Raw genomic sequence first — 26,390 nt, forward strand, 5'->3', positions numbered from 1 at the left:
ATGTTTCTCCATATATCACTATGTATCTTAGTCTAGTCAAGTAGAGTAGAACCCAGCAAAATATAAAAACTGCATCAGCAGCACTGTGTCTGTGTCCTCTTTTGGTTAAGGTGTGAGCTTTTGTCCTATTCACACTCACACACTATTACAGTAAAGGCATAAAAAAAGCCTCACTCTCATGAGTTTGGACCATGCTGGGAACCATATTCTATTTGTTTCAATTATTAGGGGTTCAAGCGTATTAGGGCTAACCCCTCTTTGTTTTTGTGCTGGTTTAGGATTATTAGGGGTTCAAGCAAGCCCCTAGGTGCTGAAACTTAAACGTAAAGTTTGTTTGTTTGTTATAGCACCACCAACACTGATGTGGATTCCGTTACCCGAGTATTGGCTGAGAGACTTTGGACCTATCTGCCAAGTTTGGTCATTTTTGGTCTTGTGCTTTCTGAGAGTGCAGCACCTGCGGTGCTTGGACCCATAATAACAAACCAGGGTGAAAAACAAGTGGGGTTAGCCCCTTTGGGGCTTGAACCCCTAATATGATAGGCTAGAAAGATGGATCGCGTTCAACATCATGCTTTTATTTTCTTGTAGCAACATCAAAAACAGCAACAATAATGACATGCTATATAGTTGTGAATACTGCAAACTGAAATTCAATTATGTCTGTCTTGGTTAAACTTCTACTTTTAACGTTGCAATGTGTAATATTTGGCCACATGATACAAACTAAGCAGCATTGCACATCCTACCACCTTCCATATACTGTAGGAAAACAATGCACTGAACAATTGCGAGCTTATTTGGCTGGAGGATACATAACTTCAAAATGTTGCAGATTAAACGCAGTCTAAAAACAAAAGCAGGACAGGAAGCAATTACTACTACTACAATCAATCAATCAGCTGTATATTTATATAGCGCCAAATCACAAGTTATCTCAAGACGCTTTACGAATAGAGCAGGTAGAAGACCAGGCTCTTTCTTTGAGACCCAACAATTGAAACAACTCTCACATGCACCGGCTAATTTACTGCACAGGTCATGTGACAAATACAACCATTTCCCAACAAGAGCCCTTTAACAGGGAAGAAGCCTATAGAGCAGACCTGGCTCTTGGTGGGCGTTCATCGAGAGAGAGAGAGAGAGAGAGCGGGTTGCACAGTAGTGGCAGTAATAACAATGATACCATTAACAACTATAAAATAACAGATGTAGCAGTGTTACACAGCACAGTGAGATCAGTTAGTAACGGTAGCAACTATAGTAATAATAAAAACAGGACTAATAATACATTTCTTATTCCCACTGGTATCAGGATCCAGATCACGCAGGATCCATCCATGTGTCCTACATAATGTCTACGTATATTCTCAACACAAAAAGCATGTTGGACTATTTTACAAGCTAGTTTACCAGATTTATGCATTTAACAAAAACAACAAAAAAGCCGTTCACCAACCTCCAGAGAAGGGGTGTGAATTTGTTGCTTTAAATGAAAAGCTTGTGGGCAGATATACACGATATGGCCTAAGGCAGGGGTGGGCAAGGATTTTTCCTGGGGGGCCCACATGAGGAACCCAGATTGTTGCCGGGGGGCAATTCCACCCCACCCCCCACTCTGTCATCATGCCATAACCTCTAATTTGATCACTTGATTAAATTATAGAAAACATACTGTGCACTTATCAGGAAGAAGCACTCACAACACACAAGTGTTTCAAAATAAAAGCCAATTTAGGTCATCTCACTCAAAACCCAACTCTCACAATGAGAGTTGGGTTTGAGACAATGGAAGATTTGCTCGCTGAATCTGTGTCCACTGCCCTTAGTCGCATTTACCTTTTATCGATACATACACCAACGTTTCAAAGTTTTATCGAATTTTCAGCATTTCAACTAAGTTTGTTTTTATGTGTAAATTGAAATTAGCATAAAAACTGGTGGATGGAAACTCCCCTATTGGCATTGGGCCAAACTGGCATTCAGCATGGCATGTCACAAGATGCCTCCTTTCCAACCAGTCAGTTAGTCAAATTTCTGCTGCTACACCCCGTTGCTGCATTGCATTGTGGTCTATTTAAGATAAGATAAGATAAGATTTGTCCCACAAGGGGAAATGACAGTGCTACAGCAGCAAGTGGACAGGGTTAAAAAAGAGACAGCAACATAATATCACGTATAGTCAACAACAGTAAAAACAGAATATAACAATTACACAAGTAAAAGATTTCATTAAAAAGTAAAGAATTACAGTAAAAATTACATTAAAAAGTGCTGGATAGTGCATTTAGTAGCCAATTGAGCCAAATGAGAGCAGCAATTTAAACCATTGTTCACTCGGGTTACAGAATTAAAAAGTCTGACAGCCGCTGGGAGGAAAGAACTCCGAAAACGCTCCCTCACACACTTTGGATGAACTAGTCTGTTAGTGGTGCGGGAGCTCTCCAGGGCTGTCACAGTGTCGTGCAGAGGATGGGTCTCCAGGGCTGTCACAGTGTCGTGCAGAGGATGGGTCTCCAGGGCTGTCACAGTGTCGTGCAGAGGATGGGTCTCCAGGGCTGTCACAGTGTCGTGCAGAGGATGGGAGCTGTTCTCCATCAGAGAGGCCAGTTTTGCTCTCATCCGCCGCCGCACACCCACCACCTCCACTGAGTCCAGGCAGCAGCCTATAGGACAGAGCTGGCCTTACACACCCACCACCTCCACTGAGTCCAGGCAGCAGCCTATAGGACAGAGCTGGCCTTTCAGATCAGCTTATCCAGCCTCTTCCTGTCCGTGGCTGAGATGCTGCTGCCTCAACAGGCCACACTGTAGAAGAGGGCAGAGGCCACCACTGTGTCATAGAAAGACCTCAGCAGTGCCCCCCTGCACCCCAAATGACCTCAGCCTCCTCAGTAGGTACAGCCTACTCTGTCCTTTCTTATAAAGTGCCGTAGTATTGTCTGACCAGTCCAGTTTATTGTTCAGGTGAACACCCAGGTACTTGTAGGATGTTACCATCTCAATGTCTTTCCCCTGGATGTTCACCGGAGTTGGGGGTGGGGGACCACGGCTGCGGAAATCCACCACCAGCTCCTTGGTCTTCCCGGCGTTGAGCTGGAGGTGGTTCCGCAGGCACCAGTCCACAAAGTCCTGTAGCCTATCCGTCTTTTGTACTCTGCGTCGTCGTCTCCAGTGATGAGACCGACGATCGCAGAGTCATCAGAAAACCTCTGCAGGTGACAGGTGGGGGTGATGTGTGTGAAGTCTGCAGTGTGTGTGCAGTGAAAACGAACGGGGCCAGGACCGTTTCCTGCGGGGCCCCTGTACTGCAGACCACCGTGTCCGACACACAGTCCCGTACCTTCACAAAATTGTGGTCGGCGGTCAGTGAGATAATCCAGGATCAATGCTGACAGGAGAGGATCCACATCCATGATTTCCAGCTTGTTCCTCAGAAGCGCAGGCTGTATGGTGTTGAATGCGCTGGAAAAAAATCGAAAAACATAATCCTGACACTGTTGCCAGGCTTCTCCAGGTGAGAGAGGGCCCTGTGCAGGAGGAAGATGACGGCATCGTCCACCCCGATCCCAGGCTGGTAGGCAAACTGTTTAGGCTACTGTCTCTGCCTCTTCTCTTCTGAAGGATTGTTGAACATTGGTGCAAAATATATATATATTCCCTCGCTCTTTGATTCTGACTGACTGATGAAATTGTAGCACACAAAAAAAGGGTAATAAACACATCTGGAATTAGACATATGATTCTCTCCACCCGTATGCGGGCCAGAATTCTGGATCATAATAGCTTTCCTGCCATATCTGCTCCCAGCGGGCTTGACACTCCTGGTACTTTTGTGGAATACGCCCACCGTATATGAGCGACATGACGATCATCCTTGTTTCAGCAGGGCCTGTTTCCATGAACCTGGTGAACTGCTGCACTCTCTGTGGATCTGGATCAACACTCGGAGGACGATGGGATTTTCCTTTTTCTACTAAATGTAGGAATCAAAATTAGGACAGGTTACAATTGTCAGCATTTCACTTTACAATGCCTTCATTCCTGTGTAAGGTCTGTGTGTATGTTGGGCTTTTATTTTTGAAGGTCTATGTGTGTTTTGTGCTTTTATTTTGAAGGTCTATGTGTGTTTTGTGCTTTTATTTTGAAGGTCTGTGTGTTTGTGCTTTTATTTTGAAGGTATATGTGTGTGTTTTGTGCTTTTATTTTGAAGGTCTGTGTGTGTTTTGGGCTTATATTTTGAAGGTCTATGTGTGTTTTGGGCTTTTATTTTGACTGTGTGTGTTGGTCTTTTATTTTGAAGCTCTGTGTGTGTTTTAGGATTTTATTTCGAAGGTCTATGGGCTTTTATTTGGGGGTGTCTGTTGTGTTGTATTTGTGTGTGTGTGTGTGTGTGTGTGTGTGTGTGTGTGTGTGTGTGTGTGTGTGTGTGTGTGTGTGTGTGTGTGTGTGTGTGTGTGTGTGTGTGTGTGTTGTGTTGTGTTGTGTGATGTGTGTGTGAGTTGTTGTGATGTGTGTTATCGGTTGACCCAGGCTTTCGAACTGGCCCCACGTCACGACACAAATTGTGACTCACATGATATTATTATATTACATTATATTATTTGCCAGTGGAAAATATATTGATCAATCTGATTCTATATCATTTTGTTTTCGGAGTTAGAAACTTATTTTAGTATGTCACGGCCAGGTAGGCTACACTCTGTACTTTCATTGTGTTACGCCCTGCCTTGAAAGTATATTCTGTAGGTTATTGAAGGAATTTCCGTTTGTTATCGTGTATTCACAGTACTACACGGGAATGAGGCCAATAATCACTGCCTACTTTGTCAATGAGTTGCATGCTTTTACAAATATTATGTTATGTTGAGTTTGTACTGTAAGCCTGATAACAAAGAAATGAATCTTACCACACTTGAGCAGAAGATTTATAACACCAAATATGACGGTGATTATAACAAAGAAACAGACTATTATCATCAGAGATTGCCACCACGGGTGTCTGTCATCATGAGTTTCCCCATCTGCAATGAAAATACATCCTGAAAATCCAATACAGCCCATACACATCTTGACTATAGATTAAAAATAGTACTTGGCTTTATGTTTACATTTTATGAAATTAACAAAACCTTCAAAAACAATCAGCTGCCGCTCCTTTATTTTTTAAAGGATGCTTGAATGACAGAATAAAATGTATATCGAATTGGGAAGTTTTATTTTTATTTATTTTTTGCCATCCAATGAAACTTGAGAGGAAGTTCTCTACCAAAATGTTGTTACATTATTTATCCAACAGATGGCGGAATGTATTTAAAGACTGCAAATCTGGCTTCTATCACTTTGATCTTGTGGTATCTGAAACTGATGTCTGATACATTTTTAAGAGAATAACAACAACAACAACAACAACAACAACAACAACAACAATAATAATAATAAAGGTAATAATAATAATAATAATAATAATAATAATAAAATCAACAAGTTCAGTATGATCCGGGATGCAAAAAGGTTATTAGAAAGTTTATGCAATGCTGAACTACGTTAAAAATTTGAATTTTAAAAGCTCTCACCCCACAACACAGTAATGTTATGCTTGTTTCTACTTTGCAGCCATATTTGGTGACATTCTGGCTTGGGATCTCAGCCGTTAACCTCAGTATCACGGACCCGTCTCCAGAGGGCAGTGGCCCAGTGACTGTCACCTGAGTGGCCCCCCCTCCAATCAGATGCACTGCTCTCACTGACTTGTCAGTGCTTGTCACATGACATCTTAGCGACACCTTTGCTGTGTTAGGAATGGGCTTGGCAAGAATGTACACATCTGGAGAGAAATGAAAGATGATATCAGCATCTGGGCAATAATACATTTAGGTTCCATTCACACACTGCAGCTGGATCAAGTGTCGCAATCTCACCTGTGTGTTGATTTACTGATCTCAATTTGACATCCTTGAGCATTCGCGGGCATTGAGTCTTGATGAAGTGGTTAAACACAAGATTCCTGACTCTCCTGTTGTTCCAGCTATGTTTTAATGTTGTTGCAGTGGGAGACTGGGACTAACCTCGCGTCACCAGGCTCTTCTCGGCGAGAAAGAGCCTGGCTCCCGCCCACAATTGATTTTGCCACCCTACTGGTTCCCGCCTAGAGCCCGCCCTAGACCGGATGGCAGCGTTTCTAGCTCGTCAACTTTCACGTTAACTTGACAATTTGACCCAAGTATCAGAATCCTCTTTCACCGTTTTGACCGGTGTGTCAGGCGGTGGTGGCGGAGATGCCATATTGCATAAACGTTTTGTTTTATGTAACGCTAGCTTTGTTTTGATCAGACTCTAGTTTAGGTAACATCACCGCGTCAAGCTAACGGCAACAAAGACGTTGTTAGGCGCATTGCCATCCGGTGTTTATTCTGGGTCCGGGGTTTACGCCCCATGACAAAAAGCGGGGTGGAAGGTGCCCAGACTAGACTGGGACAGACCAGAACTGCATCGCGTCTTCAAGCGCCCAGCTCCAAGGCCGCGCCCCTTTTTAGGGGAAACCCACCATAGTAAACGACGGTACAAGAAGCCGAAACCACTTCAAACAAACTATTTAAAACGGTTTAATTTGATAGAGATATGCCGAAGAGTTGCTGTGTTGTTATAGTTTCACTAACAAAAAAAAAAAAAAAAAAAAAAAAACTGGTCTGCGATAGGGTAGGCGACGGCGTGACACCGTCAATGTGGACGATGCATGTAACCTGGTGGAAACTGGATACAGCGTTCATATAAGGCAGAGGAGTTCCGACATCTCCGTTCACTCCAATGGACCAGTTTTTTACAGCGATGGCGGCGGGGCGGAGCCTCCATGGGAGCCTCGCAGAGTTCCAATTACCAGGAAGTAGGTCTATCAGCGTCGCTGTTTCCATTCATAGTTGCAGCAGAACAGATGGCTTGTGATGATGTACTTTGAAAGGTAAGACGTTTAAAGGAGGACTTACCCCCTAGATATGTATTAGAACAGTGATTTGAAAATACCTATGGAAAAAACCAAGAAATGACATATGCTCTTGTCTATACTGGACTCTTTGGCTGTGTTGAAGTCCAGATTTTTTTTCGGAAATCGACGCCATTACAGTTTGCCTATTGCCTCAAAAATAATTTATTTGAGAGGGGCCATATCTGTATAAATATCAACAATTAGCCAACGCTGGTGGCCTGTATGGAAAGAGCTTTGCTCAAAATGGTTGAAAGTTATATCAATTTGGTAATTCAGTGGCGAACTAGAAATTTAATTATTTTTCTGCATGTAACTCTATGGCAGTGTGTTGAACTACGTTACGAGAGCAAAGTGGCATGGGCTCGTTACAGCAGCACACCGCACAATACGACAAACCCCCCGTTCTGGGGTAACACAATGCGAGATTTCTCTACGTCATTCCCTCGTCCAAGTTGCCATATAGTCCCTTTTTCATTTTAGTTTGGGGGCTTTTCGTGATTGTTGTTAAAAGTTGTGCAAAAGTTTTTTCCTCTCAGCGCAGTGCAGGCTGCCTGCGCCTCCTCCCTCCTGCCAGACCCCGGCTGGCGAAACAGCCTGTTGCATGCATGGGGCGCTTGTAACCTCACGGAGCAACAAACAAACAGACAGAAATAGCTGGTGTGCGATTTAGAGAATACAGTCTGAGATTGGGTACAGGATTGAGGGAATCCCGCATCTGTTTGCGAAGGTGCGACTGGACAGGACGCTTTTCACAGACGGGCACAGTAGTCGGAGCGAGGCGAGTGTCTCTCAGGGCTACTCAGGGCAGAGCTGCAGATCTCTCCTTCTCCTCCGCGCATTCAGTCTGTCCAAAATCATTACCGATATAATCTCAGTAGGAGGGATGCAGGGAAATGATAGTAGCCGATGTGTTTAGAGAAGCTTTGTCACGTTGTCACGTCGTAGTATAGCGTTATATTTTACATGTGCGCTAAACTGCGACCATATTTGTTTGCGGAAATATCAGACTGCTCTCTCTACTCTCAGAGCACAGAGAGCTCTGCTCTGCTGCGCGCGCCCGCGGAGCTTGGAGCTAGTGCATGAGGTTTACAGTAGGACTCTCTCCCGCCTGGCTGGGCTGGAGACAGCTGCTTCCAACTCGGACTGATAATATATACATCATCATTCGAGCTTATTCAGGTAAGATATTAATAAAGTAGTGACACATTCAGCGGGAAACTAACTATAATTAAGACATGTGCCAACTTTGACGACGTTTGGTTCAGTATTTTAAGAGCAAACTTCAATAGGAATAGGCTTGGAGTTCTGAGGAGCCGAAAGGGTACAGGGGGGGTAGGGGAGTAATTATCTTGAAATCCCATAGTCTTTGGTTCACCATGACGTCATGACGTGTCAAATATCCCATTCATTTGAGAAAAAAAAAAAAAGCAGTCTTTGACCCTAAGAGGGCGCTTATGCCAGGTATGCTGCTGAAAAATGATACAAATGGTAAAATGGCAACAGTTTGGTGTCAAATGTGGAAATTCTGACCAGAATTCTTCACACATCACCCCCAAAGTCATATATATTGGTTAAAAGCTGAAAAAAAGTGTTTTGGAGGTAAGTCCTCCTTTAAAGAGTCAAATTGTATATTATCAGCACATCTGAATCAAATTAACGTGTGCATTAAAGCATGCTAGTCGATTATCCCTCAATACATTAGTAGATTTAGGGAAGATAGAAGGTAAAGCTAGATAGCAGATTATGGTAGGGTTGCCGACTTCTTGAAATGGAAATAATTTCTCAGTTAACATTCACATAGCTCCGTTGCTACACGCTGAAAACGATTGGTGTGGATTATGCAATGAAGCAGTATGTTCGTTGGATGGCTGTAAACAGCCTTTTCCCCCTCTAATCCACAATAAAAAGCGTCCGTGGTTGACAGTCTGTCTTCAGTTGCTGCGGGAAGTTGATGCAGAGTGCAAGTGCCACTGATCAGTGTGAGCATATTATGAGTGGATTTGGTTCATTTCTGCTGTGTGTATTTGGACAGTGTGCGTCCATTGAGAGGCAAGTTTTCTACTTCTTAATCTATTTCTGTTATAAGTAGGCTATATATGTTTGGTTGCTGTTGGTAATAAGCGAAGTAGGCTACATATGTTTGGTTGCTGTTGGTGAGAGGCAGTGCATGCCCGAGTTAATTGATAGGAATGTGCACATGACCAGAGGCAGTGCATGCGCGAGTTAATTGATAGGAATGTGCACATGCCCACAGAGCATGGGTGAAGTGCGACTATTTAAGAGTGTTACCAGTCAGTCGCTGAGAGGGTACATAGGGATCTGTCCGACACGCTGAGTCCAGAAACAGGAGACATGAGTCCATAGCTGCATTTTGAGGGTATTTATTTGAACCCACATAAAACACTACATGCTCTGCTGCAAGATGTAGTAGCTAATTGTTGCATAAGCTTAACAAGATATAACATTTAGCATTGCATTGTGTTGCGGTCAACAGAAATTATCAGCTCCTACTTCCCCTCTCTCTGACAAACAAAACTGAATGAGAAGCAGGTGTAGGTGATCTTAATTACTGCTGTTCCTCCCCCCCCCCCCCCAGTGACACACACCTCCACAACTCCCCCCAATGACCGAGTGACAGAGGTGCAAGCAAAACATACTCCTTGCTCCCACATTCCGGCCCCTAATTATTATAATAGAATAATTACAGTACAGAATAATTCATGTAGAAGACATACAAATGATCCTTTTTTTTTTTCTTTTTTACGATCAAGGTGAACTGATTTTTAAATCAGTACATGATTCAATGTCCGATTCGATTTCAATGTCCGATTCAACGCGATCTTCAAGTGTCTCTAGGTCAAATCTCTAGGCCAGAGGTTGCTAGCACATAGCCATTTAAGAGCGACCTTGTCCATCATGTTTAAAGTCACGCAACGTCAAAACAAGCAAAGTCAATGAGTAATCCATCAGGGTAAAAAACAAACAAAGTCATTGAGTAATCCATCAGGACTCCCCGGCTTCCTGAATAAGACAAATCTTTGTGACAGGCCTGTCAAGACAGCTTGTCCTGGTCTTGATCTTCACTTGTCGTACAAGTCCTCTTTTGTCTTGAACAGCCTCGATGACTCTCCCCATGATCCAAGAGTTCCGGGGTGCAGAGTCGTCAACAATGAGTACGATGTCATCAGGAAGGAAGTTGCGCTTGACTCTGTTCCACTTTTGACGTTCCTGAAGCTGTGGCAGATATTCTTTTGTCCATCTTTTCCAAAACAAATTGGACATATATTGCACTTGTTTCCATCTGCGGACAGCATACAAATCCTCCTTTACAAAGACACCAGGTGGTAAAGATGGTTGACCTTTGAGGAGCAGAAGATGGTTGGGAGTCAGGGCCTCTAGGTCATTTGGGTCTGTGGATGCCTTTGTTATTGGTCTGCTATTAAGAATAGCTTCAACCTCACACAGCACTGTGTGGAGACCTTCATCGTCAAGAGTTTGTACTCTTAAAGTTGAGTTGAGGACTTTCCTGATGGAGCGAATTAGTCTCTCCCAAGCACCTCCATGGTGGGAACCAGTTGGGGGATTAAATGTCCATTTAATACCTCTCTGTAGGAGTTCCTCATGGATCTGAGAATGATTCCATTGGTCGATACATCTCTTCAACTCTCGATCAGCGCCGACAAAGTTCGTACCATTGTCTGAGCAGAGTTCTTTGACTTGGCCCCGTCTTGCTATAAAGCGACGCAAGGCATTGAGGAAGGAATCAGTATCCATTGATGCTGCTACTTCGATATGGACAGCTCTCAAAGCCAAGCAGGTGAATATAACTCCATATCTTTTCACTTGAGATCTTCCACGTTTTACATCAAATGGACCAAAACAATCTACTCCAACTGAAGTGAATGGTGGTTCATCTGGACATATTCTGTTGCGAGGCAAATCTGCCATTTGTTGGCTGCCTGGACGTCCTTGTATCCGTCGGCACACAACACATTTTGCCAAGATCTTTCTTATAGCCACACCGGCCCCAGTAATCCAATACTTCTGGCGTAGCCTTGCCAACATGTGAGTTCTACCACTGTGGCCGACTTCCTGATGAACATGTCTTAGAATGACATCAGAGATATGCAGATCTTTGGCCAGTATGACCGGATGCTTTGCCTCTTCAGGCATGGATGCCCTGCTGAGCCGTCCACCGACTCTCAAGACACCATTATCAAGCACTGGATTCAGTTTGTATATGTGGCTTGTTTGTTTCACATTCTGTCCCTTTTGGAGGCTGGAAAATTCCTCGGGGAATCTTTTCTTCTGACAGAATCCAATTATTTCCAGCTCAGCCTCCCTTAGTTCTTCCACAGTGAGAGAAACGTGGAATAAATCCTTGACGCTCTGCAGCTCTTTCCTCAGAATATCTTTCCCTTTTCTCTCGTCTGGCCTCGTCTGTGCCAGTGTTGCATTGACCTCTTTCCTCTTCTTCGAGAGACTTAGGAGTAGGTTCTTGAATCGTAAGACCCAACCCATGACTCTTTTCAGATGGTTCCAGGATGAGGTACGATTGATCAACTGAGAGACTGAATCAATCTCTTCTTTGGCACAGATTGCATTTGCCAATATACTTGTTTTGACCTCAGGATCATCTTGTTCTGGAAGTTCTTCTTGTTCTTTCAAACCATCTGGATTTGTAGGCCATTGCTCCTCTGGCAGCGTCAGAAATTGTGGGCCAAATAGCCATTTTTCATCCTTGAGGAACAACTCCACTCCAAGTCCCCTGGAAGCAAGATCTGCAGGGTGCATGAGGTGCTCACATATCTCCACTGAGTTACATGAGATGTTTTACGAATTTCAGAGACCCTGTTAGCTACAAATGCTCGGAATCTGGACGTCTCGTTGTTGATGTATTTCAGCACTGAGGTGCTGTCAGTCCAGAAGATAGAGTCGAGTAGTGGCATCTGCAACTCCTTTCTCCACAATCTGTCCATGCGTGCTGCTACTACTGCTGCTGTTAGCTCCAATCTGGGGATGGTAATTGGCTTCAAGGGAGCCACCCTTGCCTTTCCCATGATAAGGACACTGCAAGACTGTGCATTGATGTTCCGCATCAGTAAGTAGGTAACCGTTCCATAACCCACCTCACTTGCATCTGCAAAATGGTGTAATTGGGCAGAAGTCACAGCTCCAAACTTCACAGGCTTGAAACATCTGCTGACTTTGAAGTCCTCCAGTAGGTGGAGCTCCTGCATCCATTTTGCCCACTCCATTGCAATGGGTTCAGGTATGACGTCATCCCACCCAAGGCTTTTCCTGCACAGCTCTTGCAAGATTAACTTGGCCTTTAACACCACTGGCACCAGCACTCCAAGTGGGTCGTAGACTGAACTGACCATAGACAGGATCCCTCTACGAGTTAAAGGTCGATCTTGAATTGTGATCTTGAACTTGAATGCATCAGATTCCACACACCATTGCACGCCCAATACTCTTTCAACAGGGAGTGTGTCATAATCCAAGTCCAACTCTTTCACTTCCTTCCCCCTCTCCTCTTCAGGTATAGCAGCAAGCACATTTCGGTTGTTGCTTGTCCATTTCTTTAGCTGAAAGCCGCCTCTGGCACAAATGGCTCGAAGGTTGCGATAGAGAGCTACAGCCTGAGACTCAGAGGGCACTGAAGTGAGACAATCATCCACATAGAAACTGTGCATAATGGTATCCACCACCTGCTGACTGAAGGAGTCTCTGTTATCCTCTGCACACTTTCGAAGAGCAAAGTTCGCACAGCTTGGCGATGAAGTTGCTCCAAAAAGATGGACTAGCATCCTGTACTCTTCCATGGGTTGAGAAAAGTCCCCACTGGGCCACCAGAGAAACCTTAGCAGGTTAGAATCTTCAGCTGGCACACGCACCTGATGATACATGGCCTCAATGTCTGCCATCAAAACAACAGGTTCCTTCCTGAATCTGGTTATGACCCCGATCAATGAGCTGGTGAGATCAGGTCCCTGCAGCAACTGTGTGTTCAATGACGTCCCTTGGAAAGATGCAGCACAGTCAAACACCACTCTGATCTTCTTCTTTTTTGGATGGTATACACCATGGTGCGGAATGTACCAAACTTTGCCATGACTGTACAACGGATCTTTAGCAGGCACCTTTTCAGCATAACCACAAGCAATGACATTATGCATGAAGGCAGCATAGTCTGCATGAAATGTGGCATCTTTCTGGAACCTCCTCTTCAGACTCAGGGCACGTTGCTCAGCTAGCTTGCGGTTATCAGGCATGCACACATCTCTTTTTCTAAAAGGTAAGGCAATGGTGTAGTGACCATCCACCATCTTAACTGTGCTTTCAACCATTTCCATGAACTGACAATCTTCCCTTGATGGACCCAGTTGTTCTTCCTGGCTGCACTCGGGGAAGTCCACTTGAAACTGCTGCTTCCACAGTTCATCCAATCTCACAGCTGAAATACGATTAGCAGTGATGCTAGGTTGATCACAGTCTGCTCCACCAGTACACAATGGCCCATTAACAGTCCAGCCCAGCATGGTCTGAATAGCATATGGTCCTCCATCTTCACTTGAAATCACCTTTATGGGTTCCAGAGCTCTAGGTGCATTCAATCCAATCAAAAGCTCAACATCCGAGTCAATTTCAGGCAGATTTATTCCATGCAAGTATGGCCATCTCAACAGATCCTGTTGTTGTGGTATGTTGCTCCTGCTCACAGGCATTTTCCTCTGTGTAAAAACATCTGGCAAATCACAGTAGAGGCCACTCTCCAGGCCAGCTACCTCAAGGTCAGATACAATGCAACTTCCCACAACCTTTTCCTGGCCCATAGTGCGTAGGAGAATCTTTGTTCCTCTTCCCGAGATGTCCAGCCTATTCATCAGACTTGTGGTGCAAAACGATGCTGAACTACCTTGGTCCAAAAAGGCATAAGTCTGGACAATTGTATGGCCCTTTTTAGACTTGACCTTGACTGGGACGATGGAGAGTTTGCAGTCCGGTTCACCGGCCCCAGTGAGACCACTAGTTTGCACCGCCACCAGAGCACTGCCCACCGCTGTGGTCACATCAGCTGCAACAGCATGATTCTTCTCTGCTTCCTTGTCTTTTGGGTGAATGTGAAGCATGCTAGGATGTCTGGATCCACATACTTTACATGACAATCGCCTCCTGCAGTCCTTAGACATGTGCCCTATGCACAAACAGCCAAAACAGACTCCATGCTCTTTCAGGAAGGCCATTTTGTCATGATGTGCCCTCTTTCCCAATAGAGAGCACAACTCCAGTGCATGTTCACCCTTGCAGTACAGGCAAGCCCTTTTGTGCAGTAAACCTCCTTCATTCTTCTTATAGGCCTTACCATCCATAGAAGTGGCTGTAGTTGCAAAACTACTTCCTTTCTCACGTATACGACGCTGAAAATTATCTTTGCTGCCGTCTTTGCTTTGCACTGTTCTCTGAATGTCTTGTATATTACCAAATACAGGATCGGCTGCTATTTTTACCTGACGCTCAATGAAATCCACAATGTCAGGGAACGCAGCTCTACGATGATGCCTTTCTTGAATATCACATGCCGCCGTCCTCCAGTTGTCTCTTAATTTGTATGGCAACTTCTTTATTATTGTCAGCATATTTGCAGGCATGTTGAGCTCATACATGTACTGTATTTCACCCATAGCATTACAGCATCCTCTTAAAAAGAGTCCATAACCTTGGAGCGCTTTCACATCCTCTGCTTTAATTATTGGCCATGAGAGGGCTTTGTCCAAATAAGCTGACGAGATCCTTTGCTCATTTCCAAAATGTTGTTCCAACAGAGCTTTCGCCTTGATATAGCCTCTGTCTGCAGGCATTTGTTGACAGCTTCTAACAAGCTCTCGTGGTTGACCTCTGGTGTACTGCACCAGGAAGTGCAGGCAGTCACTTGCATCAGTTGTCTTTTGCTCAATATTCTGCACAAAGGCTCTCATAAAAGCATGAAACATTAGAGGATCTCCATCAAACACTTGAATTTCTCTATTTGGCAAAGATGAGAGACTTTGTTGTTGCACCAGCATAGCAGTTATGTCATTTTGCCGTGCCATTATGGACAACAAGTTGTTATCATCAGCATTAACAGGAACATGTACACCTCCAGACTGAGATGTTGAAATGTCAGGTGTTACACCATAAGCCATGCTGAACTTGGTTGATGTCTGCTGGAGTATTTGAGGTTGATCACCCACAGTACAGTCTGTTTCATTAGGCTTAGTCAAATGAGACTGAAGAGCACTGGCTGAGGTTGGATTGTTTTGTCCTTGCCCAGAAGGCACAAATGTATCAGCATGAACATTAAGAGCAGCAGCATGGGCACTTCTATCCATTTTGTCAAAATAGGATTGCATAGCATCAGATTTATGCGATATGCTGCCCTTCACGCTACTTCTTGAAGCTCTCAAGACATCCACTTTAGCCTTTGAAGCTGCTATCTCCACTTCAAGCTCCAATCGCTCTTTCCTTTTCCTGATCTTCTCCTCCTCCTGCTCAAGATCATGCTTGTCCTGAAGCAATCGTTGACGAGCGAGAAGCGCAGCCATGTCAGCTTCAGCTCTAACACGAGTGGAGGTAGTAGAGGAACTTGAAGTCCGAATACTGGTGGCTCTAGATTTTGGACCATACCGTCTGCTGACATTTGAGATGCTGTCACTTGCCTTAATGTCATCATGTGTTATTCCAACATTCTGATCGGAGATACTTTTATTGTGAAGCTGTGGCTCATCCAATAGCAGGCATGGAGGATTTTCCAACTCCTCACTGTTAGGCTGTAGCCCATCCACTTTCAGACTTAGAGGATTTTCCAGCTCCTCACTGTTCATCGGTCTTGAGACCAGTTTGTCACTTTCAGAGAGCCAGCGTTTCACATCCTCAATAAAGCCGTTGTTGTAATTGTTGATGCTTGCAAACCACTCATTTTGTTTCTGCTGCTCATCCAGAGGTATTACATACATCAGTTCCTCGTGCAATGAAGTTGCATGCTCATGTAATTGCATCAAAACATCCAGCTGAGTTTGCACTTGTTTGGTGTTGTCATCACTTCCCATGAGCTCTTTCAAAGCAGTGATAACACCCTTTATTTTATTCATTCTGGTTTTGCGTTCCTTCTGAAGCTTTTCAATTTTACATGCCAAGGCCTTTTCAGTGAGTATGACATTTCTTTTTTCATGTTCAACATCATCATCAACTTTTGCAGCAGCAGCAGAACCAGCCTTTGATCCACTCATATTGACATCAACCAGCAGCGTAAATACAATGACGATTCAGTGTGCATCCGCCACAATCCACATAAAGATCAAACATTGAAATCCAATTTTCCACTTTTCATCCAAAACAGAGCAATCCAATATTGTCTCCTCATGAAAGTTGAGCCACATCAATCAAATGCATCACTTATCCACTTCTGTCTTCGCCACTTTAATGTCCACAAATGAGCGATCCACTTTCACTCCACAGAAATTCAAACGTGAGCAATCCAATCAATGCATCAAAAAACAATCACAGCAGCATCCATATGCATCCAATGTTGCAGCGCCAATTTTCAAACTGTGTCCAAGCAAGACCAAACTCACAGCATGAACATACTGCAATGGTTACACATACCGTGCTTTGCTGTGTGTTGCGATCCATCCATTCATTCATTCAGATTTTTTTTACTCACGAGTGACTCCAATGTGGCTGAGTGATCCATTGTTTTGCATGCACTTGTCCAGCGCGGCATCAGAAAATATTAGGCTACAGGTGCAGGGATCCGTGGCCTTTTCTGTTGACAATGAAGTGCGACTATTTAAGAGTGTTACCAGTCAGTCGCTGAGAGGGTACATAGGGATCTGTCCGACACGCTGAGTCCAGAAACAGGAGACATGAGTCCATAGCTGCATTTTGAGGGTATTTATTTGAACCCACATAAAACACTACATGCTCTGCTGCAAGATGTAGTAGCTAATTGTTGCATAAGCTTAACAAGATATAACATTTAGCATTGCATTGTGTTGCGGTCAACAGAAATTATCAGCTCCTACTTCCCCTCTCTCTGACAAACAAAACTGAATGAGAAGCAGGTGTAGGTGATCTTAATTACTGCTGTTCCTCCCCCCCCCCCCCCAGTGACACACACCTCCACAACTCCCCCCAATGACCGAGTGACAGAGGTGCAAGCAAAACATACTCCTTGCTCCCACAATGGGCATGTGCGGTATAGACGCAATAGCCATATATCGGTATATGTTTGCTACTCACCTCACCTGTCAGTCTATTCTCAGTTAATCTTTTGCTATTACAATTACAAACATAGTTTACATGTTGTTTTCCAGTATTGTATAGTGCTGTTGGGGAATGCAGGATATTATATATATTAATAATATTATTATTACTTATGTTTTGGGAATTATATAATGCTTAATGCTATATTCTACATAGCTGTTTAATAGTTTAATTCACATACTGTAATATTTATTGGCTTTATCTTCTGTGTTTACAGAACCACACTCACACACATCCCTGTACAACCCATACACAGCAAATAAATACTGCTGGATACATCCTTGCCTCCCTGCATTCTTACCAATGCACCACAGTGGTCACCTATTCCAAATCAGCCCATCATACAGTCCTAAATATTAATCAGTCATAACACCTGTTATAGTTAATATCAGTATCTTCATTACAAGGCATACTATCATTTAACTAAAGTAGGATAATACCCACAATTATGTTATTTCCTTTTCTTGATGAACGTGGCTCATAGCAATTAATAGGAATTACCGAAAGGAATGTGGTCAATGCTGCTGCCATGTAGGCATAAATTGTAATTAGATATAATTTATTTGATGGGAAGAGGGCTTGCAGCTGTGTACTGTCATGTATATCTTTCTGTTATTCTTGAGGCTTGAGATATGATGTAGATTGGAGATTATTGTACTATACTCAGTTACATTATTTTAATAACTACTTAATTAAATGTGTATTGTATTTTCCTACAGCAACCACATGCTCAATCACATGCCAGACTTACCAATTAATAAACCAGTGAACAAGACCATGGTTGCAGTCTCTCTAACCGGAGGGCATAGCCAGTTGACTACAACCAGTATTTCAGCATCTGATACGATACGATACGAAATACTTTATTAATCCCCCAGGGGGGAAACTGAGTGCCACCATACTGTACATGCAAGACAAACAGACAATGGTAAACAGTAAAGACAATCACAGTAGACAAAGAATATAAATTAATAAAATACATGTGACAGCAGTACAAAAAAAGAGGAGAGCACATTGCCAAACGAGGCCAACCAGGTTAATAAGTCCAATATTCCATGATGCCACCCACTGCAGCAGTCTGCAGGCTAGAGTGCAGCAACAAAATAGCAACAACAAGCAGCTCAACGACAATAATCGCACAAATAATCTGCACACTGAATCGCACACTATTCCTAGAAATATCATCAAACAATTTTATTTGGGCGTTGCAAAACAAAACTTTCTCATTCTTAATAATAAAACAGCTGTATATTAAGAAAGAAAAATGCAGCGATGTCATTTCGTATTTTTTTTGCCTCAATTCTCAACCTTAGCCGTATGAATCGCTTAATGATTTTTTTCTTGTATTCCACAGCATGACGGAAGCCTACAGGAGAGTGCCTGAGCTTCTTTCTCCAAGACAGCCACTGCGTTGTGGAGCTCCATAAGGGAGGAACAAGTCTTGGTCCTAAATAGTTCCTCAATTTGATGAATAAAATCATAGGCTTCTTGGGAAGGGTGACAAAGAGCACCTGCCTTGAAGTCTTTCAAGTTAACTAAGATGCTGTTTTCTCCAGCAGGGCTGTCATCATTGTGCTAAGCTTTGTTGCAATGTTGCATTCTTCACAGATGCTGGCAAACTTGATGAGCTTGTGGACGATGTAGCCTGCAAGATGGAAAATAATACATTTCTCCGTTTTTGTGAGGTCAGGGGCTGCTCTGTTCACTGCCATCAGCTGTTCCACTCTGACTGACGGAGTGATATTTTTCTCCACTGTGCATTTTGCTTAGAAAGCTGCAAGAGTAAACTATAGCATATGATGCGATGAATGAATGATAACCCACCTTTTGAAGAATACATTACAAAATGAGAAATAGAGTGATAGAGATACAATTAGTGCCTCATGAACAGATTTACTTTAACCTTTCATTTATTTTCATGATTTATTATTACATTTTTTCATTTTCCCCTTTCTGTCAAGTACCCTCTGTAGTACCCCAGAGGTACACGTACCCCAGTTTGGGAACCACTGCCATAGTGGTTGAATGCACAGTATTAGGGAACACTTTATACTTACTGGACATGTACACACTCATTACATAATATAAAAGACAACCATGAACATGAGACAACTTTATACAAATTCATATCACATGCATCATCATAACTGATGTGTCTTGTCATACTTTGTTCAACATCAGCAGCAAAAGCTGTTGATGATCACAACTAATGAAGTTCCCTAAGTTTGGCAACAAAGACCTCACCTCCCAATTAAATGTCCTGTCCAAGCCTAGATAGATGTGTCTGTGTCCCTCTCTCTCTCTCCCTCTCTCTCTCTCTCTTTCAGCACAAGAACCACAGGGGGATTCAATGGCACCTGAAGACTCCTTGTAATGAGACAGAAGCATCGCCCTGCACCCTGAGTTTTAACTCCTTGGGTTTTGCGAGCCTTTCCTTGTTCTGTAGTTTTAATAAACCAAACATAAGCTTTACAATGGTATGGTCTTTGTGAACAAGTGCAAATGCAGTGTTTGAACATGATTACCTCATATAGTTTCCTGTTGTTGGGATGTTCAATTGATAGATTGCTCCTCCTCACTTGAGCCAACCATTTTTTCCTCCTCTCCTCATCTTTGGGGAAATTGTACATTCCTACCCCGGATTCTGAGTGCTTTGAGCATTCCCATGCAGCAAACCGTGGTGGGGACTATACCGAGGCAAGCACCGAGGAAAGGCCACACAGACAACCTGCTTGATTTGCTATCCATGTTTCTGATTTTATTAGAGTTTGATTGAATGAACTAGTTTCAGTAAATAAAGTGAGGGCCTTTAATAAAGTGTTCTATTTTCATTAGGCCTAAAAGGTTGTTATAGCCTACTGCATTATCCATTGTGTCAAATATCTATCTGAAAACCAAAAAGATGACTGAAACCACAATAAATAAATACAATTGTAGAAAGGTCATCTGAACTTTGAAACATAATACTTTCCCCTCCTCTAGAAGCATTAGGATGTCTTGACTGGCATACAAGTATTTAGAAAAAGAAAAGAAAAACACCTTGATGTAACTACATACACATGTCAGTGGGCTATATATAAATAAACACTTAACAGTGTAAATAAATGCATTTATTGAGTGGATAATTACCAAAGACCGTAGTTATGACTCCCTCTGTTGTCTTTGACCATTGTGTTTGACAGAGGCTTCATATTTCCCGCCAAGCCACTGGAACTCTCCAGTGGCTACATGGGTCACGTGACGTTCAGCGTTTTGGTCCTCCGCTGACACTACTCTCTCTCTAGATTGCTCTGATATAAGGCAAGTACCTCGTGTCGATGTATCTTGCGCATTCTATGGCCGGCCGAGTTGAAATATATTGTCATGTCATGGTGTCTTTGGGTCATTTATAAAGGAAATTAATTCTGTTATTTTTCTATAGATGTTTTGGGTACTGCTATTTTACATTGAAGTCAACGCGAGTGGCTTGTGTTATCCCCCAAAAAGGGGCGCGGCCTTGACGCTTTGGATGTGCAGTTCTGGTCGAAAGCAGAGAGTGTCCCATTGGCTGACTGAATGCAGCCACGCCTTCGTTGGACAACATCTAGAATACAAACGCCGGTATATTATTTTGATTTCACTTTCATTTAAAAAAGTGATTGAGTAATGGAATAATATGTTTTAGTAGCTACATAATCACTCCTTGTTAGAATTTTTATCAACTAGGGCACAGAAAACAAATCCATGGTAATAGACTCATTTTGCTACTCCCAGCGAGCATTTTTCGGTTGAAAAGACGTTTAAAAAACGTTTAGGGTCAACGTTGAAAAAACGTGCAAGGAAGGTTTGAAAGTGAAAGTTTTTTCACCCACTATTTGCAGACGTTTATTGAACGTTCAGATTTAGACCATATTTCACCAGCATCTTAAATTAAAAACTCGGGAGCGCACACGGGATTCGAACCCCGATCTCCCACGTGCAAGCCACTGCGCTCTGCGTCGTGAGCTATAGATTTTCTTATACTACACAGAGAGCCGGGCATATATATACTCTATCTCGCACACAACTTAGACTACACACAATTGTCAACGATTGGGAGGACAAGTTATTTTATGTGATGCGTACGAGACTATCATATTATGTAACAGACTAAAATTATGTTGTGTGTGTGTGCATCTGTAGTCTGTAGGCTGTATGGCTTCAGAGGTTAACAGAGAGTTAACTTTAACACGAGAGACTCAGGGGGTACACAGAGCCTCCTATACAGTATGTTACAATCATGGTTACAATAACATAGCGTGCCCAGAGCACCTCGTTCCGCACTTGGTGCAGACCGGTGCAGACTTGCTTTGGTCTAGTCAGTCACAGCAAGTACTTGCGCATGCGCGTTGCTGCAGGAACTGAATTCATTATTTTACAGTATTGCGCTAAACTATTAACCATAGTTGTGTCCTGGAAGCTTTTTGCTGGCACCACATAGCCTATATAGTCCCATATTTATGATATTCCATGTGACATAAAATGCGTTGAAATGTAGTTTTCGTGTAGACGAGATTTCAACTCTCAGTTACACAATAAAATGGACAAATGCCAATTCACACACTATCAATATTGTCTCTATTCCAAACTACAACAAATGTTTTAACAATATGATGAACCAAATTGTGTTTTTTTACACGTTGACGTTGTAACCGCATTTTAGCCGGTTGAAAAGAGGGTGAAATTAGGTCTTAGACGTTCAAACCCAATATCACCCAGATTTAAACTAAAAATCAACGTTGAAAAAACGTTTTGTGCTCGCTGGGCTCTAACATTACTTCAGTACCAACTTTCACTCTTAAATTACACAATTGCAGCGTTAAGTGCAGGACATCTCGCCTCAGGAACAGCACAAGCACATATCCTGAGGCTGTGACGCACTTTTAACCTGCACCTTGAGTGTAGACGGCAGCAGCACAAAGCAACACGCACCTTAAAGGAATAGCAGTATGCACTTTATAATGCTTCATTAGGTATGTTCAGATGTATAATTTGGATAACTGTTTTTATCCCGTTTGTTTTCTATGTTATCTGTTTTTAAGAGTTGCACTGAGACAAATTCCTATCAACTCTGTTGACATGCCAATAAACTATTGAACCTTGAATCTTAAACATTTCCTTTTTGCATCATATCACAGGGTGAGAAACTTTCTTACCAATTACATACTGTACATTGAAAGTTGTAATCTTGCTGGAATAGTTCAATCACATTTCTCCAAAATCATATTTAAATAGATGTTTTCGTGTAAAAATGCATTGTTACTCACGCAGTGTGCCGTTAATGAATTCTGGAAACACGTGGAGAGATTCTAAGATATCACCATATTCAGATCGACAGTCTTTAAACAGGAGTTTTGACTCTAGGATGTGTTTCGGCTCTTCTTCCTTTGTGACGCTGCTACAGTAAGAGATTGTCTCTCTGTCAAACACAGTTAGCTGCTCAAACGATGGCCGGTCTCCAGGCTCTACGAGTCCCGTAGACAAGAACTCAAGAGAGTGGGAATCTGAAAAGAAGAGTTTTGTAGCCTACAGTTGTATTGAAAACTCAACTCAACTTCAACTTTATTATCCTGAAGGAAATGAGGTTTGCAGCAGTACATTGGGACGCAAAACAGTACAAAAAGACACCAACAATAACGAGCATCATCGTGACACAATAACTCCGGGAGGCATCGAGCTCAAGTCAAAGATGAGGACGTCACCTCCATACAGCACCAACAACAGCAGGAATGGCAACCATGCCAGATCACCAGCATATAATCAGTGTTGGGGGTAACTCATTACAAAAGTAACATATTACATGTAATATATTACTTTTAGCAGTAACTCAGTAATATAACTTATTACTTATAGGATTTCAGTAATATTATACCAGTTACTTTGTCAAGTAACTCAAGTTACAAATTGAGTTACATTTGATCAAATCAAAGCACATATTTAAAAAAAGATACCGTAGTTATTTCCTAATCAAACTGTGTGTTTTTATGCAAACAACCACTATAGATGACAATAACAAAGGAAAATAATAACATTTAGAATTTTGGATTGTTTACACTGATTTCAAGGCGGTTGAAATTATTTTTCGGGATGGTTCCGGGGCGGTAATGTCATTCTGCTGCTGCTGTTGTTTTGGTGAAAGTAATACAAAAGTAGGGTAATAAGTAACGAGTTACTCTACACAGAAAGTAATATTGTAAAGTAACTTATTACTTTCAAATGAAAGTAACTAGTAATATGTAGTACATTACATTTTGAAAGTAACTTGCCCAACACAGCATATAATACAACATCAATTATAACGTCAAGTCGTTAAGGTCATTAAAGTGCTGTGCACATTCTGCAGAGGCAAAAGAAAGAATAGAAACAGTAATAATGAAACATCATAAAAATGCATAGATATAGAGAATGCAGGGATTGCAGACTAAAGCCTTGAGCCTGTCAATAGCAACAGGAATAAAGGAGCCTCTGGCACGCCGCGTCCTTGTTTTTGGCATTCTAAACCGGCGGCCAGAGGGGAGGAGGTCAAACTTCTCATAAAGTGGATGGGACAGTCTGTCAGGACAGTCTAGAATAAGTTTGGCCTTATTCCTCACCCGCTTAAAGTAAATGTCCTGAAGCTGGGCCTGCTGCACCCACCCCATATTTATACTGTGGGACAATCTCAAATTCCTTATCCTGAATGGTGGTATGAGAAATACTAGGTTGAGATTTGCGGAAATCAATTACCATATCTTTAGTCTTTGAAACATTGATTGACAGCAAAAAGTCATTACACCCATTTATGAAGTCATCCAGTACAGGACCGTGCTCAGTCTCGTTATCATTTAAAAGACTCACTATGACGGAGTCCTCAGCAAACTTCAGGATATGCCTAATTGTCATAAATACTTCTACAGCAGTTTGTATATCAAATGAAAAACAACGAAGAAAGAACACAGCCCTGGGGGGGGGGGGGGGGGGGCAGTAGAAGAGAATAACTTGGAAGATAACACACCATTGACCCTCACACACTGTGACCTGTCTGTCAAGAAGTCCACAATCCAGCCAACAAGATTTGGGTTCAAATTCAAACGTGAAATAAGTTTCTCTGCGAGGAGATACGGCTGGATAGTGTTGAATGCAGACGGGAAATCAACAAATAAAAGATCATCGATGATACAAATTTTTTCCTCTGATAAAACAGTGACAAGGCATTCACTTTTGCTTACCAAATTCAGCTGTTGACAGTAGAAAACTTGGAACGAAAAGTACAATCCACTGTATGTGCATCCTGTAGCATCTTGTTTTGAATTCTCAAAAAGAATGAAAAAGTGATCAATCATTTCAGAGATAGAAGAACAAAAAAAAATCAGTTCACTGTGTGACCAATATTGGACTTATGTATGTTTTTCAAATAGGAGAGGCTCGCCTGTCTGGGCTTGAAATGCAGATATGACACAACAGCTCAGGTTTCAGTCGAAAAACAACCTAGACGAATGAAGACTCATCAGACCAGATTAGCTACTATTTCCCTTTTGCCCTGTAGCCTTCTCCAGTTATATATGCAGGTATGCCTGTACAGATCCAGATGTTATGACTTATTTACTGGAGTGTGAAGGAGAACATTGCTGTCAAGCAGGTGATTTCCGTGATGAGACAAGCAGACAGGAGCCTCTCTGCATAGCTCTCAAGATGCCAAGTTAGATTTGCCTTTGTTGGTAGCTGCAGAAATTGGCTGTAGTAGATGTACAGTAGAGGCAGGTTTTCATGATGAGTTCCTCCTCTGTGGTAATCACTCATCAATCAATCATCTGCTGCAGTGTTGGAATGACAGGCTGCATTCACGGCCCTCCATGGCACCACACATAGTTGCCCACATCCCTGCCTTCATAACACCTTGATAACATCTTGTTGCATATTCTGCACACCAACAGAGGCTCCTCTGACCTGCCATCAGGGCAGAACTGGGCACAATTTATTGTTTGCTGTTTTCAATACTTTAAGACAGAGGTTCTCAAATGTTTTTCAGCCAAGGACCCCTTACAAGATAGAAAATATACCGGGGACCCCCTCCTTCTGATTTGTAATTTTGGGCTAAGCTTATAACTAGGGATGTTCATTTTGAAAAATGTCCATAATCGAAAATCGGGAAAATTAACGATCAATTATCGATTATCGATCATATTAATAATTATATATATATATTTTTTTTTTTTAACAAAATGAATGCCTATGGCAGAAAATACGAGAGACAACGTGTTCTTCTCAATTAACTCTTTATTTCAATGTGTCTCCTCTCCAACACTCTGCTGTCCCCGGCGCATGCCGGTGTGAATTCCCCATGTTTAAAACAGTTTTGTTGGCACAAAGGCCCGTGCCCAGCCAGAAAACTAGAGACTATATGAAGCTCCACCTCACGTTAGTCGGCTGTGCAATGGAGTGGGGCGAGGAGGAACGAATTCCACCCAAACCTAGTCCGCAATTTTTTTTTTTTTTTTAATAATAACAATAATCGATAAAAATTCCACATGATCGATTCAATTCCTTAACGATCAATTATCGATTTTCGATAATTGATGAACATCCCTACTTATAACGTGCTCGACTTTTAAATTGATAGGTTTGTTAGATTAGAATGTAATCCATGAACCATTTTAGATTTAAAGCATACAATATTTTCGTTGAACTAATGAAGCTTTTGCATTTTCTATTTTTTTTTTATCAGTGAGTCAGTCAGATGGAGGATGATGGCAGACATGCTTCAGACAGCTTTACAGCATTTGATTCACCCTCCTGTTAAGTCAAGTCAAGTCAAATTTTATTTATATAGCACCTTTCATACACAAAGGCAATTCAAGGTGCTTTACAAAAAAAAAAAATCGAAAAAACAAGCAGCAAAGCAATGCACATATAAAAAACACATAAAAAACACAGCCGACAGTTTTAGTTAAAATATATACTCAAATTAACAAACATGAAACATTATTTCTGTTTTAAATAAGTTACAAGGCACTCTTCAGTATTATTATTACATGTACAGTCCATTTGTTGGAAATGTACAGGAAAAATCTTTTTAAAATTACAGGCCGAGAGAGGCAGTAGT

General features: G+C 42.2%; 1 long non-coding RNA gene across 2 annotated transcripts; it reads right to left on the bottom strand.

Moving 5' to 3' along the window:
* Window positions 1-595: 595 nt before the first annotated feature.
* LOC310773542 lies at window positions 596-24,712 on the bottom strand. Of its 2 annotated transcripts, none has more exons than XR_014552538.1 (5): window positions 24,517-24,712; window positions 5,577-5,827; window positions 4,911-5,024; window positions 2,701-3,976; window positions 596-2,643 (listed from the first exon to the last, which is right to left on the bottom strand). It is a non-coding gene; the product is annotated as an uncharacterized lncRNA (long non-coding RNA). The 2 variants fall into 2 exon arrangements; XR_014552539.1 differs by lacking the exon at window positions 24,517-24,712 and adding an exon at window positions 5,922-6,025.
* Between the last annotated feature and the right edge of the window lie 1,678 nt (window positions 24,713-26,390).

This window comes from Poromitra crassiceps (genome assembly GCF_964638095.1).
Source record: "Poromitra crassiceps genome assembly, chromosome: 3".
Lineage (NCBI taxonomy): Eukaryota > Metazoa > Chordata > Actinopteri > Beryciformes > Melamphaidae > Poromitra > Poromitra crassiceps.